Here is a 16744-nt window from a genome sequence, read left to right on the forward strand (position 1 = left end):
TCAGTCTCCGAGCAGAATCAATCAAATTTGCGCATTTTTATCGAGCTTTTCAGGCGGCATGTGTAAGAGAGTGGGGGGAGGATGCCAGGGATGAACGGTCAGTAAATAATGAATCATCCATAAATCAGCCGTCTTCTTTTTCCTCCCCCTTTTTTTTTTTCATTAGGGTAATAGCACCTCCTCACTTCATTGGCCTGATCGCCCAGGAGAAAATTCAAGCCGACTCCCAATACCCGCTCGATTCCTCCTCCGCTGTAACTCACGGGTGTGTTTTTATCGGTGCCACTTTGACATTTTCTGTGGTTTTAAGGCTGACATTCAGATTTGATCGCACACTGAAGTAATCACTCTGATCTTATATGCCAGCTGTCAAAAATAAAGAGCAAAACAGCCTACAGGACTGCTTATATTGCACATGATATCACACAAGTTAACACTGCAGGACTGATTGTATCGCACGTGATATAACACACAAGTAAACACGCTGCAGGACTGCTTGTATCGCACATGACATTACACAAGTAAACACTTCGCAGCACTGCTTGTATCACACATGATACCACACACAAGTAAACACTGCCTGACTGCTTGGATCGCACATGATATCACACAAGTAAACACTCTGCAGGACTGCTTGTATCGCATGTGATATTAAACACATGTAAACACTCTGCAGGGCTGCTAGTATCGCATGTGATATCACACACAAGTAAACACGCTCCAACACTTCTTGTATTGCACATGATATCACACACAAGTAAACAAGCTGCAGGACGGTTTGTATCGCACATGATATCACACACATGTAACTACTCTGCAGGACTGCATGTATAGCACATGATATCACACACAAGTAAACACGCTGCAGGACTGCTTGTATCGCACATGACACTACACAGGTAACACTCCGCAGCACTGCTTGTATCGCACATGATATCACACACAAGTAAAGACACCGCAGGACTGCTTGTATCGCACATGATATCGCACACAAGTAAACACAGTGCAGGACTGCTTGTATCGCACATGATATCACACAAGTAAAAACTCTGCAGGACTGCTTGTATCGCAAGTGATATCACATACATGTAAAAACGCTGTAGGACTGCTTGTATCGCACATGATATCACACACAAGTAAACAAGCTGCAGGACGGCTTGTATTGCACATCACATCACACTAGGGTTATTTGCCCAAAAATTCGTATCAGCAAGGCATAGGAAAATGCCGATCTAGATCCCGTTTAAAAAAAATTCAGTGTTTTCCAACGCACCGATTTAAATAATACATTCCACTCTTCTGCTGCTCCCTAAACTCCGTTCCGCATTTTCCGGCACACCTTCAAAACATCCAAAGGTCTGTGTTCTAACCGTTCAGACGGCCGTGTGAATTAAAAGTTACGGTAAAAATGTCAGCCGTGTGGGATTATTTTACCCTACAAAACAAAAAAGATGAAGAGGTGGAGTGCAAAACATGCCACAATAAAGTTAAGCGTGGTGTTAAAGTTGTAAGACATTTGAATGAGTGAGAGGCTTTTTAGCACTCATCATAGATGAACACAGGAGCAGGCTGACACCTGAGCATCTTGAAGTGTTCGTCTTTGTTAGAAAGACTCTCCCCATTATGCTTGGACTTCAATTGTTTGCCCCCCCCCTTGACTGGGGCAAAAAATTGAAAGGAGTGTGTAAATTTTTTTTTTTAAGTTTACATTTGTTCAAGAGCAAGTATTGATGCTGAGTTATAGACATTTTATCCCACTCAGGTTGTTTGTGTGTTTTGCTTTTTTTAATGTTTACAGCATTATTTGCACTTTATACTGTTCACTTTTTTACTGTTCAATGATGCCATTTCTGTTTGTCATGTATAATTTTTGATATTTTGTGTTTATCTTTGATTACCAACTATTGTGTATTATTCAAACTCACCTAATTCAGCTGGCTAGTTGTTATCAAGAGTACTAAAATCCTTTTCAGCATGAATCTGACAACTAAGTAGGCTAAATAACTTTAAAATTTAATACATGTTCGGATAGGCCAGTATCGGCCAGTATCGGTATCGGATCGGAAGTGCAAAAACAATATCAGCATCAGATCGGAAGTGCAAAAACCTGGATCGGGACATCCCTACATCACACGCTGAAGGACGGCGTGTATCGCATAAGATATTACACACAAGTAAACACGCTGCAGGACTGCATGTATCGCACATGATATCACACAAGTAAACACGCTGCAGGACTGCATGTATCGCACATGATATCACACAAGTAAACACGCTGCAGGACTGCTTGTATCATACATGATATCACACAAGTAAAAACACTGCTGGACGGCATGTGTCGGACATTATATCACACACAAGTTAATATGCTGCAGGGCGGCTTGTATCGCACGTGATATCACACACAAGTAAACAAGCTGCAGGGCGGCTTGTATTGCACATGATATCACACACAAGTAAACAAGCTGCAGGATGGCTTATGTTGCACATTACATCACACACACTTTAAATACGCTGCAGGACTGCATGTATCGCACATATCACACACAAGTAAACACACTGCAGGAGAGCTTTTATCGCACGATATCACACAAAAGTAAACCAGCTGCAGGACGGCTTGTATAGCACATTATATCACACACATGTAAACTCGCTAATCTACATCCACAATTTACCTTAGCCATGTTTAGAACACAGTGGGGCAAAAAGGTATTTAGTCAGCCACCGATTGTGCAAGTTCTCCCACTTAAAATGATGACAGAGGTCTGTAATTTTCATCATAGGTACACTTCAACTGTGAGAGACAGAATGTGGGAAAAAAATCCAGGAATTCACTTTGTAGGAATTTTAAAGAATTTATTTGTAAATTATGGTGGAAAATAAGTATTTGATCAACCATTCAAGGCTCTCACTGATGGAAGGAGGTTTTGGCTCAAAATCTCACGATACATGGCCCCATTCATTCTTTCCTTAACACGGATCAATCGTCCTGTCCCCTTAGCAGAAAAACAGCCCCAAAGCATGATGTTTCCACCCCCATGCTTCGCAGTAGGTCTGGTGTTCTTGGGATGAAACTCAGTATTCTTCTTCCCCCAAACACGACGAGTTGAGTTTATACCAAAAAGTTCTATTTTGGTTTCATTCTCCCAATCCTCAGCTGTATCATCTATGTGCTCTCTGGCAAACTTCAGACAGGCCTGGACATGCACTGGCTTAAGCAGGAGGACACGTCTGGCACTGCAGGATTTGATTCCCCGTCGGCGTAGTGTGTTACTGACAGCTAATCTACTTGAATAATTTTACTTAAAAATTGCGCATCACACAAGCTAACTAACACAACTACACAGCTAATCTACATTCAAAATCCACATTAGCCATATTTACAATGTTTTTATTCTAAAATTGCACGTCGGTCACACAAGCTAACTAACACAACTGTAGCTAGACAGCTAATCTACGTTCAGAATTCACATTAGCCATGTTTAGAGTCTGTTTTTTTACTTTGAAATCGCTCCTCACCCAAGCTTGCTAACTCGGCTAAAGCTAGACAGCTAATATACTTTCAGAATTTACACATTAGCCATGTTTGGAATGTGTTTTTTTTACTTAAAAATTGCGCGTCACACAAGCTAAGTAACACGACTGTAGCTGCACAGCTAATCTACGTTCAGAATTCACATTAGCCATGTTTGGAATGGATTTTTTTACTTTGAAATCGCGCCACACACAAGCTAGTTAACTCGGCTGTAGCTAGAAAGCTAATCTCCGTTCAGAATCCACATTAGCCATGTTTAGAATGATTTTATTCTAAAATTGCACATTCGCCACACAAGCTAACTAACGAGACTGTAGCTAGACAGCTAATCTACATTCAGAATTCACATTAGCCATGTTTAGAATATGTTTTTTTTACTTTGAAATCGCTCCTCACACAAGCTAGTTAACTCGGCTGTAGCTAGAAAGCTAATCTCCGTTCAGAATCCACATTAGCCATGTTTAGAATGATTTTATTCTAAAATTGCACGTTCGTCACACAAGCTAACTAACAGCTAATCTACGTTCAGAATTCACATTAGCCATGTTTAGAATATGTTTTTTTAATTTGAAATCGCTCATCACACAAGCCAGCTAACGCGGCCGTAGCTAGTAAACTAATGTCAAACTAGCAGCAAACGGAATTCACCATAGTTTATTACAATTTATAAACGATTATGTAGCTAATTTACTTTCAGGATTCACTTTCGAATGTTATTCATTTTGAAGTTGCTGGTGATGACGATCTTACTAACCTCGAATATTGCACACGTAGCTTCTGAATACTGCCTTGTTATATCCAAGTGTGTACTAACTAGGGTTGGGCGATATATGAATATACTCGATATATCGCGGGTTTCTCTCTGTGCGATATAGAAAATGACTATATTGTGATATTCGAGTATAGGTTCTCACGCAGTTGCTTTACACTACAGGCTTTTATCACTCTTTGTTGTCTCCTTCTCACAGACGTAAAACAAGCGCTCCTTCTTACATACGTCACATACATACGTATACGCCCTCGCGGACCAGAGAGGTAGCGGCATGGGTAAGGTTAGCGGTGGTGCGAGTCGTAATACAAGAGAAAGAAGGTGCGAATCTGGTAACAAATGTAGGAAGAATTCATTCCCAAGAAAAAGAGCATGGGGTCCATTGTTTGGCGGTGGTTTGGCTTTAAGCGGGAAGATGTTTAACGATTATGCAGCAAAAGCGTTGCTACAAAAAGTAGCAGCTGTCATGTCTCTGTGATTATGTTCTGTTTTGTTTTTGACTCCATTAGTTCCTGTTTTTGCGCATTCTTGTTTGTTTTGTGACCACGACTACCAATTAGTTTTCACCTGTCATGTCACGCACCTGGCTCATTTGGACTCATGCACCTGTTAATCACCACAGCATTTAAGCCTGTAGTTGCCAGGTACTCAGCCTGGCGACATCACATTTTTCAACTTCTACTCACCCTCTACCACCCTCGTAATCCATGCTGATGAACCATGATGCCTTTTTCATACTCTTTTCTCGGTCCAAATAAGTTTTCTTAATTCACGCCAGAGTTTACAAGTTTTTTTTTATGACCATAGTTTTGACCTAGATCAGGGGTAGGGAACCTATGGCTCTAGAGCCAGATGTGGATCTTTTGATGACTGCATCTGGCTCTCAGATAAATCTCAGCTGACGTTGCTTAACACGATAACTAAATAATAATTCCCCTGGAAATCACAGTGTTAAAAATATTGTTAAAAATATAAAACATTCCCATGCATTTTAATCCATCCATCCGTTAAAGAAGTCGCATTAATGGTCAAAAGTATTTTGTGTAATATTGGTTAGCTTTATAATAACAATGTTATTTTTTCAAAAAATGACTTATTATACTCTAAAAATGTTGGTGTTACTTAAAAATGCACACATTTAGTTGCAATCAGGAAAGTCCAAATAAAAGAGGAGGCGTAGAACTCTCTTGTCAGAGCGTGGGACGACACTGTACAAGGGTACAGGTCTACGGGTTTTTCCTCATTGAGCTAAATTGAATCCTGTCTCTGTTTTATTCCTTGCTTCTTGTCTGTTTAATACATGTCATCAGTGTTTGAACCTGACAGTTGTATTCAGTGTTAAAAATATGATATGGCTCTCACGGAAATACATTTCAAAATATTTGGCTTTCACGGCTCTCTCAGCCAAAGAGGTTCCCAACCCCTGACCTAGTGCAAGTTTTTGTTTTCATAGCCAAGTTTTTGTACCTCCTCAGGGAGCGCTTTTCGTTTGTACCTTTTTGGTCTTATTAATTAAAAGATGTCCTTACCTTCACGCCATGTCTGTTCCAATCGCTTTGCACCATGGGAAAACAAACCAAACCATAGTCCAATGTAGCATCATTTGAAAAGTCACCCGCTAAATGCCGAGGCAACCATTTCCAGATCAACTCCGTATGAAAATAAATAGCAGGGTTTCCCCACACATTTATTTATTTGTGGCGGCCCGCCACGAAATAATTACGGCCGCCACAAATAAAAAATAATAATAAAATAAAAATGTATAAAAAAACATATATATATATTTTTTTCTTTTTTTTTTTCGGCTTTTGACTCGCTCGACGGGCTTCACCGTGGCAGAGCGGTTAGTGCGTCTGCCTCACAATACGAAGTTCCTGCAGTCCTGGGTTCAAATCCAGGCTCGGGATCTTTCTGTGTGGAGTTTGCATGTTCTCCCCGTGAATGCGTGTGTTCCCTCCGGGTACTCCGGCTTCCTTCCACTTCAAAAGACATGCACCTGGGGATAGGTTGATTGGCAACACTAAATTGGCCCTAGTGTGTGAATGTGAGTGTGAATGTTGTCTGTCTATCTGTGTTGGCCCTGCGATGAGGTGGCGACTTGTCCAGGGTGTACCCCGCTTTCCGCCCGATTGTAGCTGAGATAGGCAGCAGCCCCCCCCCCCGCGACTCCAAAGGGGAATAAGCGGTAGAAAATGGATGCATGGATGGACTCGCTCGACCGCTCATAAAAGCAATGGAACTCTGTCTGTGAATGTAGCTTGTAGTTACATAGTATATTAATATGTAAATATTATATAAATATGTATATAAAGTGTTGTAATTATATTCCAACTCCGCGTTCTTCTTGGTCATCGCCGCCGCCGCTTCCTCCCCTCCGCCCCTGCCGCCCGACCACACCACCACAAATAGATGCCTGACCTGTGGGAAACACTTAATAGTCAACAACAGAAAAAGATAACATCCGCAGGAACCGACCACATAGCGAAGGACATACACTATTTGATTTCCTATTATGCAGCTCATTTTTACTTGACAGTTATTAAAATATCTTGTGACATCATGCACAAAAGTGCAGTTTATGTGTTTTAAACTTTTGTAGTGGCATCGTAGCTGAGATAGGCACCAGCTCCCCTCGCGACCCCAAAGGGAATAAGCGGTAGGAAATGGATGGATGGATAGTGGAATTCTGTACAAAAAGTGTACTTAAATTTAGTGTCGTTTTGATATGTTGTCTTAGTGACATCATGCACAAAAGTGCACTCCTAGCTTGACAATCTTGCACTTTCTGTTTTGGAAATGACATGAATGTTTGTGCCACTGCTTAATAACTGTTTAATATATACAGTTTTGGTAAATTGACTTAGTTGTGATTTCCTTCTCTCTTAGAATGAGCATATATTAATGCAGTATGAAGAAGAATGTTTTAATGTATACGCATAGAATCCTCATACTGCTGTGATTATATGTATGAAGTGTTCATTCAAAGCTAAGGCAAAATATCGAGATATATATCATGTAAGTGGCCTAAAAATGTCGAGATATTAAAAAAAGGCCATACCGCCTAGCCCTACTACTAACTAATTTCCACCACTAAAACTTGGTCCTGCGTTTTCAGGGCTAGCCGTGAAAGGGTTCGAGGTTCTTTCCACTGCTTTTCCAAAGTAAAAGCACCGATTTGAAGAAGTCAGGTGCCCGCCGTCCCGACTTTGCCCCTCGCATGCACAACTCGACAACGCCCAGCTGTCCCTCAGAAAAAACGCTTGTGTATCAACTTCCCCTCCCCTCGGTGAAAAGTGATGACATCAGCGATACTGTTGGTCTGCATCTCCGTCTCCTCACACACACACCGTGCCCGAAAACTCTCCCTTCGTCTTTGACATCCTTTTTTTTCTTTCTTTCTTTAAAAGGGAGGCCAAGTGAGCATCTGTGCTGCTTTGTTCGCTTAGAGGCCAAGTAGCTGAGAGTACTTCCTAAATGTCAAATATCTTCTATAAAAGTTAAAGTACCAATGATTGTCACACACATACTAGATGTGGCGAAATTATTCTCTGCATTTGACCCATCACCCTTGATCACCCCCTGGTATTAGGGCACTTGCACTGCAAACAAATGAAGAAATACAAAGACTAAATAAAATACAAAAACTAGTGAAATGATCCGTCTATGCGGCTGGTTAAAGTCACTTGGTAAAACATCCTAATTTAAGATGTCTATAGCTAGGAATTAGCAGGACTTTTAAGTAGAAATAAGTATTTTATTTTGAAAGCGAACACTATTCAACTGGGGTCTCGACCTCTAAAGCAGTGGTTCTTAACCTGGGTTCGATCGAACCCTAGGGGTTCGGTGAGTTGGCCTCGGGGGTTCGCCGTAAGGAGGTTAATTAAGACCCGACTCATCGGCATATTATGGATACCCCCCAAACAATGTTACCTCTAATTTTCCATCTGATTTGCAGGTGTGGAATTTGTTGTGATTTCATGCACTGTGTTGGTTTTGTTCTTTGAACAAGGTGATGTTCATGCACGGTTGATTTTTTGCACCAGTCAAAAAAACTTGGGGAAAAAACCCTTTTTTTCACTAAAGAAGGCTACGGTGAATGCGGATATGAACCACTGCTCTAAAGGCCTTAGTTGGCCACATACGTGGACAGCACTTTTAAAGCTTTTATTTGGGTGTGAGTTTTCCTTGCCCTTATGTGGGTTCTTCCGAGGATGTCGTAGTCGTAATGGTTTGTACAGTCCTTTGAAACATTTGTGATTTAGGGCTGTATAAATAAACATTGATTGATTGATTGATTTACAAAATTGTGTACACTATTGAATTGGGTCTTATATTGAAATATGGACCCTTATACTGCCATCTGGTGGTGTCAGAAGAGTAGAACATACAATGGAATATGGGGGGAAAAAAGTGTAAAAATAAAAATTAACATGTCTCTACACATGAAGTACACATTTTTGTACTTATGGACTAAGTACATCAAAGAATGATTTTTAGTTTTTATTCTAACTAGGGTCCAATAAGGCCAAATAGCATAGAGAAATAAAAAAAAAAGCATGTAAACAAACAGCTTAGGCCTTATGAGATTAAATTAAACAAGATTTATTTATTTGAATAGTTATTTTCTCAATGTTAACACTTTTAAACTCGAGAAATACAATTATTCACGCTAAAATGAAGAGTATCATGTCAAGTCAACGACTAAAAATAATAGCTTTTAAAATTTAAGGAAGGTCAAACGTTTTGGGACATTTTAAAATGTTTGTATTTGCAATATATAGATTTTTTTTAAACTCTCAGTTTGAAAAAAGATATCTTCATTTAAAAAAAGATACCAGATATCTGCCCTTAAAGTTTGGAAAATGTTAAGAAATAAAAATAAAAAATGTGGACTGAAAAGTGTCTAAGTCATCAAAAGTTGTAAAAGTAATTTTAATTTGTGAGGCTTGAATCTCTCGATGAGGGGCGTCAAAAATGTTTTCAAAATATGCAATATATCAACAAAAATTGTTCTAAGTGAAATATTTTATGGAAAGTAATTAATAATTACACTAAAGCTCTTGGGGACCCAAAATGGCCTCAGTCATAAAAGTGTGAAAAATAAATCATATACATTTGTTTCCTTTACATTCAATACTTCAATCTCTACATCAACTCCAGATCTACTAGATGTTTTTTAAATATAATTTTCTATGCCCTTTATGTCAAACAAATCCCATATTTTTATGGCAAACACTCAAAATGTGCAATATCTGTCCAAAATGTCAAAGTGGAATATTACACGTAAAGTAGTTGGAGCCTTAAATAGTTTAATAGTTCATCAGAACAATGATTTTGATTCATTATTATTTTTTAAGCAGTGACCGGTTTTCGAACAAAACTACACTAAAGGTCTTGGGGATACTAAATGGCCTCATTCATAAAAGTGTTAGAAATAAGTAAAATATAAATTATTTTTTCTTTACTTTCATATATATATATATATATATATATATGAAAGTAAAGGAAAAAAAAAAATTTATATAGACCGTTAGGTCGCCACGGGGAAAACCCAGGACACATCGGGAAGACTGGGAATGCTTTGGGAATGCTTTTGGGATCCCCAAGGAGGAGCTAGGGGAAGTGGGCTGGGTAGAGGGAAGTCTGGGCTTCCCTGCTTAGGCTGTGGACCCTGCGACCCGACCGCGGATAAGCGGAAGAAGATGGCTGGATGGATGTTTTTATTATGAGACGTTCAAAAAAACAGCTGCGGGCCGCACTTTGGAACACTCCCGTTCCACACTTTCATCTAGTTCTCCATGCAGCGGAGGGTAAAAAAAAAACTACAAAGCAATTTAGAGGTTGTCTACTTTGGATACTGCACTCATTTTATTCTCATGTTCTTTGATGCCACCAGACTCGTTATTTCAGAGTAAAAACTTGCTTGTTCACTGCGGGAGCTTTGCTTCATAAGGAGCAAGGGCTCCTTTGCACTCACTTTGCATGTTCATGCAAAGTGAGTGGATACAAAAAGATGTGATTCTGCTTTTTTATGCAAAAACGGCATTTCTTTACTTCCATTTGCGGGGAAAAATGTCACCTATCGACAAAGCATTCACACATATATGGTTTTCTACACCAAAATTAATCTATTTACTACAATTCTACTTCTTACTCTTCTACAGATTATGATGTGCTCTACCTTCCACCTTTTTCTGTTCCAACTTCAAAATGTCCAGCCTATTCGGGGGATCACAAGCTTACCCTCGACAAATCCCGAATATTTCCAGATTTCCCAGAATTCCAGGTTTTCCAGGCCATTTTTCCCATTCAAAAAATTAATTGGCCATTTTTCAAACTTTGACCTATTCAAAATATTCCACCTTCAACACATTCCACTCATCCTGGAAATTTTAACTATTAGGTTTCCCCAAGTTCAAAAAAATTCCAGGAATTCCCAGAATTCCCAGTTTTCAAACCCTTTTTTGACTCTTTTTTTCTGGCGACTACTCCTTCCACATTTTTCAACCCACTTCAACCGTTCCACCGACAAAACATTCCTCTTAAGCAGGACAAAAAAAAACCAGTTGTTTTTTTGAACTGGAAAAATTTCCGAAATTCCAGGGATTCCGCAATACCATTTCTCAATTCATTATGTTACTACTTCAACATTTCTCGACCGATTTGAAAAATTCCAACACCAACCATTTCAACTCATTCAGACCATTCAAGCATTTTACCATTTTCAAAAAAAATTCCTTCTTTCCCCGAAATTCCCCAATAGTTGGAAAATTCCTATTTAAATGAATGGGACAATCTTCAAAGTTCCACAATTCCCACATTTGTCATCGGATTCAAACCGTTCCAACTTCAAAAAATTCAGCCTGTTCAGGAAGTGTTTGCTCTACTTCAACAATTCCCAAAACAAAATCCCGGATTTCCAATAATTCCTTTTTTTTTTTTGCATTTTCCCCATTCAAAATGAATTGGCCATTTTTCAAACTTCCACAATTCCCATATTCTTAAAACCATTCAAATCATTCTACTTTCTGTCAGGCTTTCCCCTGACAGTTTGTCTATGTTTTAGTTTTTTCCTCTGCATTTGTCTGTTTCCTCTGTGTTTAGTATCTCCTGTCTGTAGTTCCTGTCTAGTGCTCTTATTTTGTCAGCTTCCTGTCTTGTTCCCTGAGTGCTGTGTTCCTCTTCAGCTGCGGCTGATTGGCACCTGGCCACACCTGTTGCCAATCAGCCTGCTCCTATTTGTACCTGCTTTGTCTTGTGTCAGTTGCTGGATCATTGTATTGTCTTGTCATTGCCACATGTTGTTCTCGTGTTTATGCTACCTGTCTTTTCTGGCATCGTTACAGCTATTACCTGTCGTGCTACATTTTGTCCTGGTTGTCGTAGCGGTTAGCTGTTTTTGTTAGCCATTAGCTGTTTTCAGTTTTTCTGTTTGCTACCCACAAGCTTCCATGCTAAAGTTAATTTTTGTTTTCTAGCTCCCAGTGCTAGCTCCCTTAGTTTGTTATTCTTCCCACGTGGGTGCATTTCGTTTGTTCTTGTTTGGTTTTAATTAAATCATGTTTTCTTGCTCAATGCCTGCCTCCTTCTCTGCATCTTGGGGTTCATCATCAACTAGCTGTGACACTTTCAACACATTCAACTTATCCTAGACATTCAAAATAATATTTTCCACGTTCAACAAATTTCCAGGAAATCTTGTTTTTTTCTAACCCAATTTCCAACCTTTTTCGTTGGACTACTCTTTTTTTATCTTTTCATCCCATTTTAACCGTTCCATTGTCAAAAATGTTTTCCTATTTAGGATAAAAAAAACTAGTTGGTTTAGGAACTAGCAACATTCTCGGTTTTCCCGAAATTCCAGGAATTCCATAATACAATTTCTCAATTAAAAATGTTTTCCTGCTTCAACATTTCTTGACCGATATAAACAATTCAACACCAACAAATTCACCTTATTCAGGACATTCATGCTCCTAATCATTTTCAAAAAAACTCCCGCTTTTCCCCAAATTCCCAAACTTCCAGGAAGTTCCCATTGAAATGAATGGGACAATTCCCATATTTTTTTAATATATATTTTTAAATCATTCCAACATCAACACATTCCACTTATCCTGGACATTCAAACTAACACTTTCCCAAGTTCCAAATCTAATTCCGGTTTTCCTCGAAATTCAAACTCTTCAACATTCAAACCATTCCAACATTCAAACCATTTCAGCATTTAAACCATTTCAACATTCAAACCATTTCTCCATTCAACCTACATTTCATCAGCAATTCAGTTCAGTGTCAGCTTTTCAACAACGGGCTTTCCCTTGACAAATTCCAAAAATTCCCAGATTTCCCGGAATTCCAGGTTTTCCGGGACATTATTCCCGATTCAAACCATTCCACCTTCAACATATTCTACTCATCCTGGAAATTCTAACTATCACTTTTCCAAATTCAAAAAATTCCAGGAATTTCGAGAATTCCCTTTTTTTCAAATCCTTTTTTCTTGCGACTACTCCTTCCACATTTTTCAACCCACTTCAACCACTGCACCGTCCAAATCATCCTCTTAATCAGGACAAAAATCGAAGTTGTTTTTTTGAAATGAAACATTTTTTGAAATCCCAAAAATTGTATCAGATTCAAACACTTCCAACTCCAAAATATTCCGCCTGTTCAAAATCGTGTGCGTCCCTTCAACAATGTTTTTAAAATTCCTGGATTTCCAAGAATTCCCAGTTTTCGGGGATATTTTCCCTATTCAATAAATTGTCCGTTTTTTAAACTTCCACAATTTGCACATTTTTCAACCAATTCAAACCATTCCACCTTCAACATATTATACTCAACATGGAAATTCAAACTAACACTTTCCCAAGTTCCAAACCAATTTCCATTTTTCCTGGAAATTCAAACTCAAATTCTAACTATCACTTTTCCAAGTTCAAAAAAATTCCAGGAATTCACAGAATTCCCTTTTCTTTTTTTCTTTTTTTTACTTTTTTCTGACGATTACTCCTTTCACATTTTTCCACCCACTCCAACTGTTCTACCGTCCAAACATTCCTCTTAATCAGGACAAAAAACAAAGTTGTTTCTTGAACTGGAAAATTTCCCGGTTTTTCCAAAATTCATGAAATTTCTTAATAACCATTTCTCAATTAAAAATGTTACTACTGCAAAGTTTCTCGACCAATTAGAAAAAATCCTACACCAACCATTTCAACTCATTAACATTTTCCAAAACAATTCCCGCTTTTCCCAAAAATTCCCAAATTTCCATGAAATTCCCATTGAAATGAATGGGACATTTTTCCAAATTGCACAATTCCCACATTTTTCAACCATTTCAAACCATTCCACCTTAAACATATTCTACTCATCCTGGAAATTCTAACTATCAATTTTCCAAATTAAAAAAATTCCAGGAATTCCGAAAATTTCCTTTTTTTCAAACCCTTTTTTCTTGCAACTACTCCTTGCACATTTTCAACCCACTTCAACCGCTGCACCGTCCAAACCCTCCTCTTTAATGAAAAAATTACAGATTTTCCCGAAATTCTTGGAATTTCTTAAAACCATTTATCAATTAAAAAGGTTACTACTTCAACATTTCTTGACCGAATTGGAAAATTCCAACACCAACCATTTCAACTCATTCAGACGTAACATTTAAGTCTGAACATTTTCCAAAAAAATCCGGCTTTTCCTGAAATCAATTGGACATTTTTCAAAGTTCCATAGTTTCCCAAAAATTGTATCAGATTCAAACAGTTCCAACTCCAAAATATTCCACCTGTTCAAAATCGTGTGCGTTCCTTCCACAATGTTTTTTAAATTCCCAGATTTCCAAGGATTCCCAGTTTTCAGGGATATGTTCCCTATTCAATAAATCTTCTATTTTTCAAACTTCCACAATTTGCACATTTTTCAACCAATTCAAACCATTCCACTTTCAACATATTATACTCAACATCGAAATTGAAACTAACACTTTCCCAAGTTCCAAACCAAATTCCATTTTTCCTGGAAATTCAAACTCAAATTCTAACTATCACTTTTCCAAGTTGAAAAAATCCCAGGAATTCCCCAAATTCCCTTTATTTAAAAAAAACTTTTTCTGGCGATTACTCCTTTCACATTTTTACACCCACTCCAACCGTTCTACCGTCCAAACATTCCTCTTAATCAGGACAAAAAACAAGTGAAGTGAATTATATTTATATAGCGCTTTTCTCTAGTGACTCAAAGCGCTTTACATAGTGAAACCCAATATCTAATTTTTACATTTAAACCAGTGTGGGTGGCACTGGGAGCAGGTGGGTAAAGTGTCTTGCCCAAGGACACAACGGCAGTGACTAGGATGGCAGAAGCGGGAATCGAACTTGCAACCCTCAAGTTGCTGGCACGGCCACTCTACCAACCGAGCTATAGCGCCCCCAAAGTTGTTTCTTGAACTGGAAAAATTCCTGTTTTTTCCAAAATTCCTGAAATTTCTTAATACCATTTCTCAATTAAAAATTTTACTACTGCAAAGTTTCTCTACCGATTAGAACAATTCCAACACCAACCATTTCAACTCATTAATATTTTCTAAAGCAATTCCCGCTTTTCCCAGAAATTCCCAAATTTCCATGAAATTTCCATTGAAACTCCATCCGGGGTTCCTTAAGGCTCTGGATGCTGTGGGGCTGTCTTGGTTGACAAGACTGCAGCATCGCGTGGACATTGGGGGCGGTACCTCTGGATTGGCAGACCGGGGTGGTGGTCCCTCTCTTTAAGAAGGGGGACCGGAGGGTGTGTTCCAACTATCGTGGGATCACACTCCTCAGCCTTCCCGGTAAGGTTTATTCAGGTGTACTGGAGAGGAGGCTACGTCGGATAGTCGAACCTCGGATTCAGGAGGAACAGTGTGGGTTTCGTCCTGGTCGTGGAACTGTGGACCAGCTCTATACTCTCGGCAGGGTTCTTGAGGGTGCATGGTAGTTTGCCCAACCAGTCTACATGTGCTTTGTGGACTTGGAGAAGGCATTCGACCGTGTCCCTCGGGAAGTCCTGTGGGGAGTGCTCAGAGAGTATGGGGTATCGGACTGTCTTATTGTGGCAGTCCGCTCCCTGTATGATCAGTGCCAGAGCTTGGTTCGCATTGCTGGCAGTAAGTCGGACACGTTTCCAGTGAGGGTTGGACTCCGCCAAGGCTGTCCTTTGTCACCGATTCTGTTCATAACTTTTATGGACAGAATTTCTAGGCGCAGCCAAGGCGTTGAGGGGATCCGGTTTGGTGGCCACGGGATTAGGTCTCTGCTTTTTGCAGATGATGTAGTCCTGATGGCTTCACCTGGCCGGGATCTTCAGCTCTCACTGGATCGGTTCGCAGCCGAGTGTGAAGCGACCGGAATGAGAATCAGCACCTCCAAGTCCGAGTCCATGGTTCTCGCCCGGAAAAGGGTGGAGTGCCATCTCCGGGTTGGGGAGGAGACCCTGCCCCAAGTGGAGGAGTTCAAGTACCTAGGAGTCTTGTTCACGAGTGGGGGAAGAGTGGATCGTGAGATGGACAGGCGGATCGGTGCGGCCTCTTCAGTAATGCGGACGTTGTATAGATCCGTTGTGGTGAAGAAGGAGCTGAGCCGGAAGGCAAAGCTCTCAATTTACCGGTCGATCTACGTTCCCATCCTCACCTATGGTCATGAGCTTTGGGTCATGACCGAAAGGATAAGATCACGGGTACAAGCGGCCGAAATGAGTTTCCTCCGCCGGGTGGTGGGGCTCTCCCTTAAAGAAAGGGTGAGAAGCTCTGCCACCCGGAAGGAGCTCAACGTAAAGCCGCTGCTCCTCCACATCGAGAGGAGCCAGATGAGGTGGTTCGGGCATCTGGTCAGGATGCCACCCGAACGCCTCCCTGGGGAGGTGTTTAGGGCACGTCCAGCTGGTAGGAGGCCACAGGGAAGACCCAGGGCACGTTGGGAAGACTATGTCTCCCGGCTGGCCTGGGAATGCCTCGGGATCCCCCGGGAAGAGCTAGACGAAGTGGCTGGAGAGAGGGAAGTCTGGGCTTCCCTGCTTAGGTTGCTGCCCCCGCGACCCGACCTCGGATAAGCGGAAGATGATGGATGGATGGATGGATTTCCATTGAAATGAATGGGACATTTTTCCAAGTTGCACAATTCCCACATTTTTCAACCTATTCAAACCATTCCAACATCAACACATTCCACTCATCCTGGAAATTCAAACTAACTTTTTCCTAAGTTCCAAACAAAATTCAATTTTTCCTGGAAATTGAAACTCTTCAACATTTAAACCATTCCAACATTCAAACTGTTCTTACATTCATACTACATTCTGTCAGCATTTCACTTCAACTACAGCATTGGAGCTTTCACACGCAATTCCTTTAAGAATTGCCTCATGTAGTCTAAAAAAAGATATTAAATAAACGTCAC

General features: G+C 40.0%; 1 protein-coding gene across 7 annotated transcripts in view; it reads right to left on the bottom strand.

Moving 5' to 3' along the window:
* The window catches only part of LOC133554356 (myelin transcription factor 1-like), a 180734-nt gene that overhangs the window by 127896 nt on the left and 36094 nt on the right, over positions 1–16744 (bottom strand). The gene's annotated exons all lie outside the window — the stretch shown is intronic.

The sequence above is a fragment of the Nerophis ophidion genome, linkage group LG06 (genome assembly GCF_033978795.1).
Source record: "Nerophis ophidion isolate RoL-2023_Sa linkage group LG06, RoL_Noph_v1.0, whole genome shotgun sequence".
Classification (NCBI taxonomy): Eukaryota; Metazoa; Chordata; class Actinopteri; order Syngnathiformes; family Syngnathidae; genus Nerophis; species Nerophis ophidion.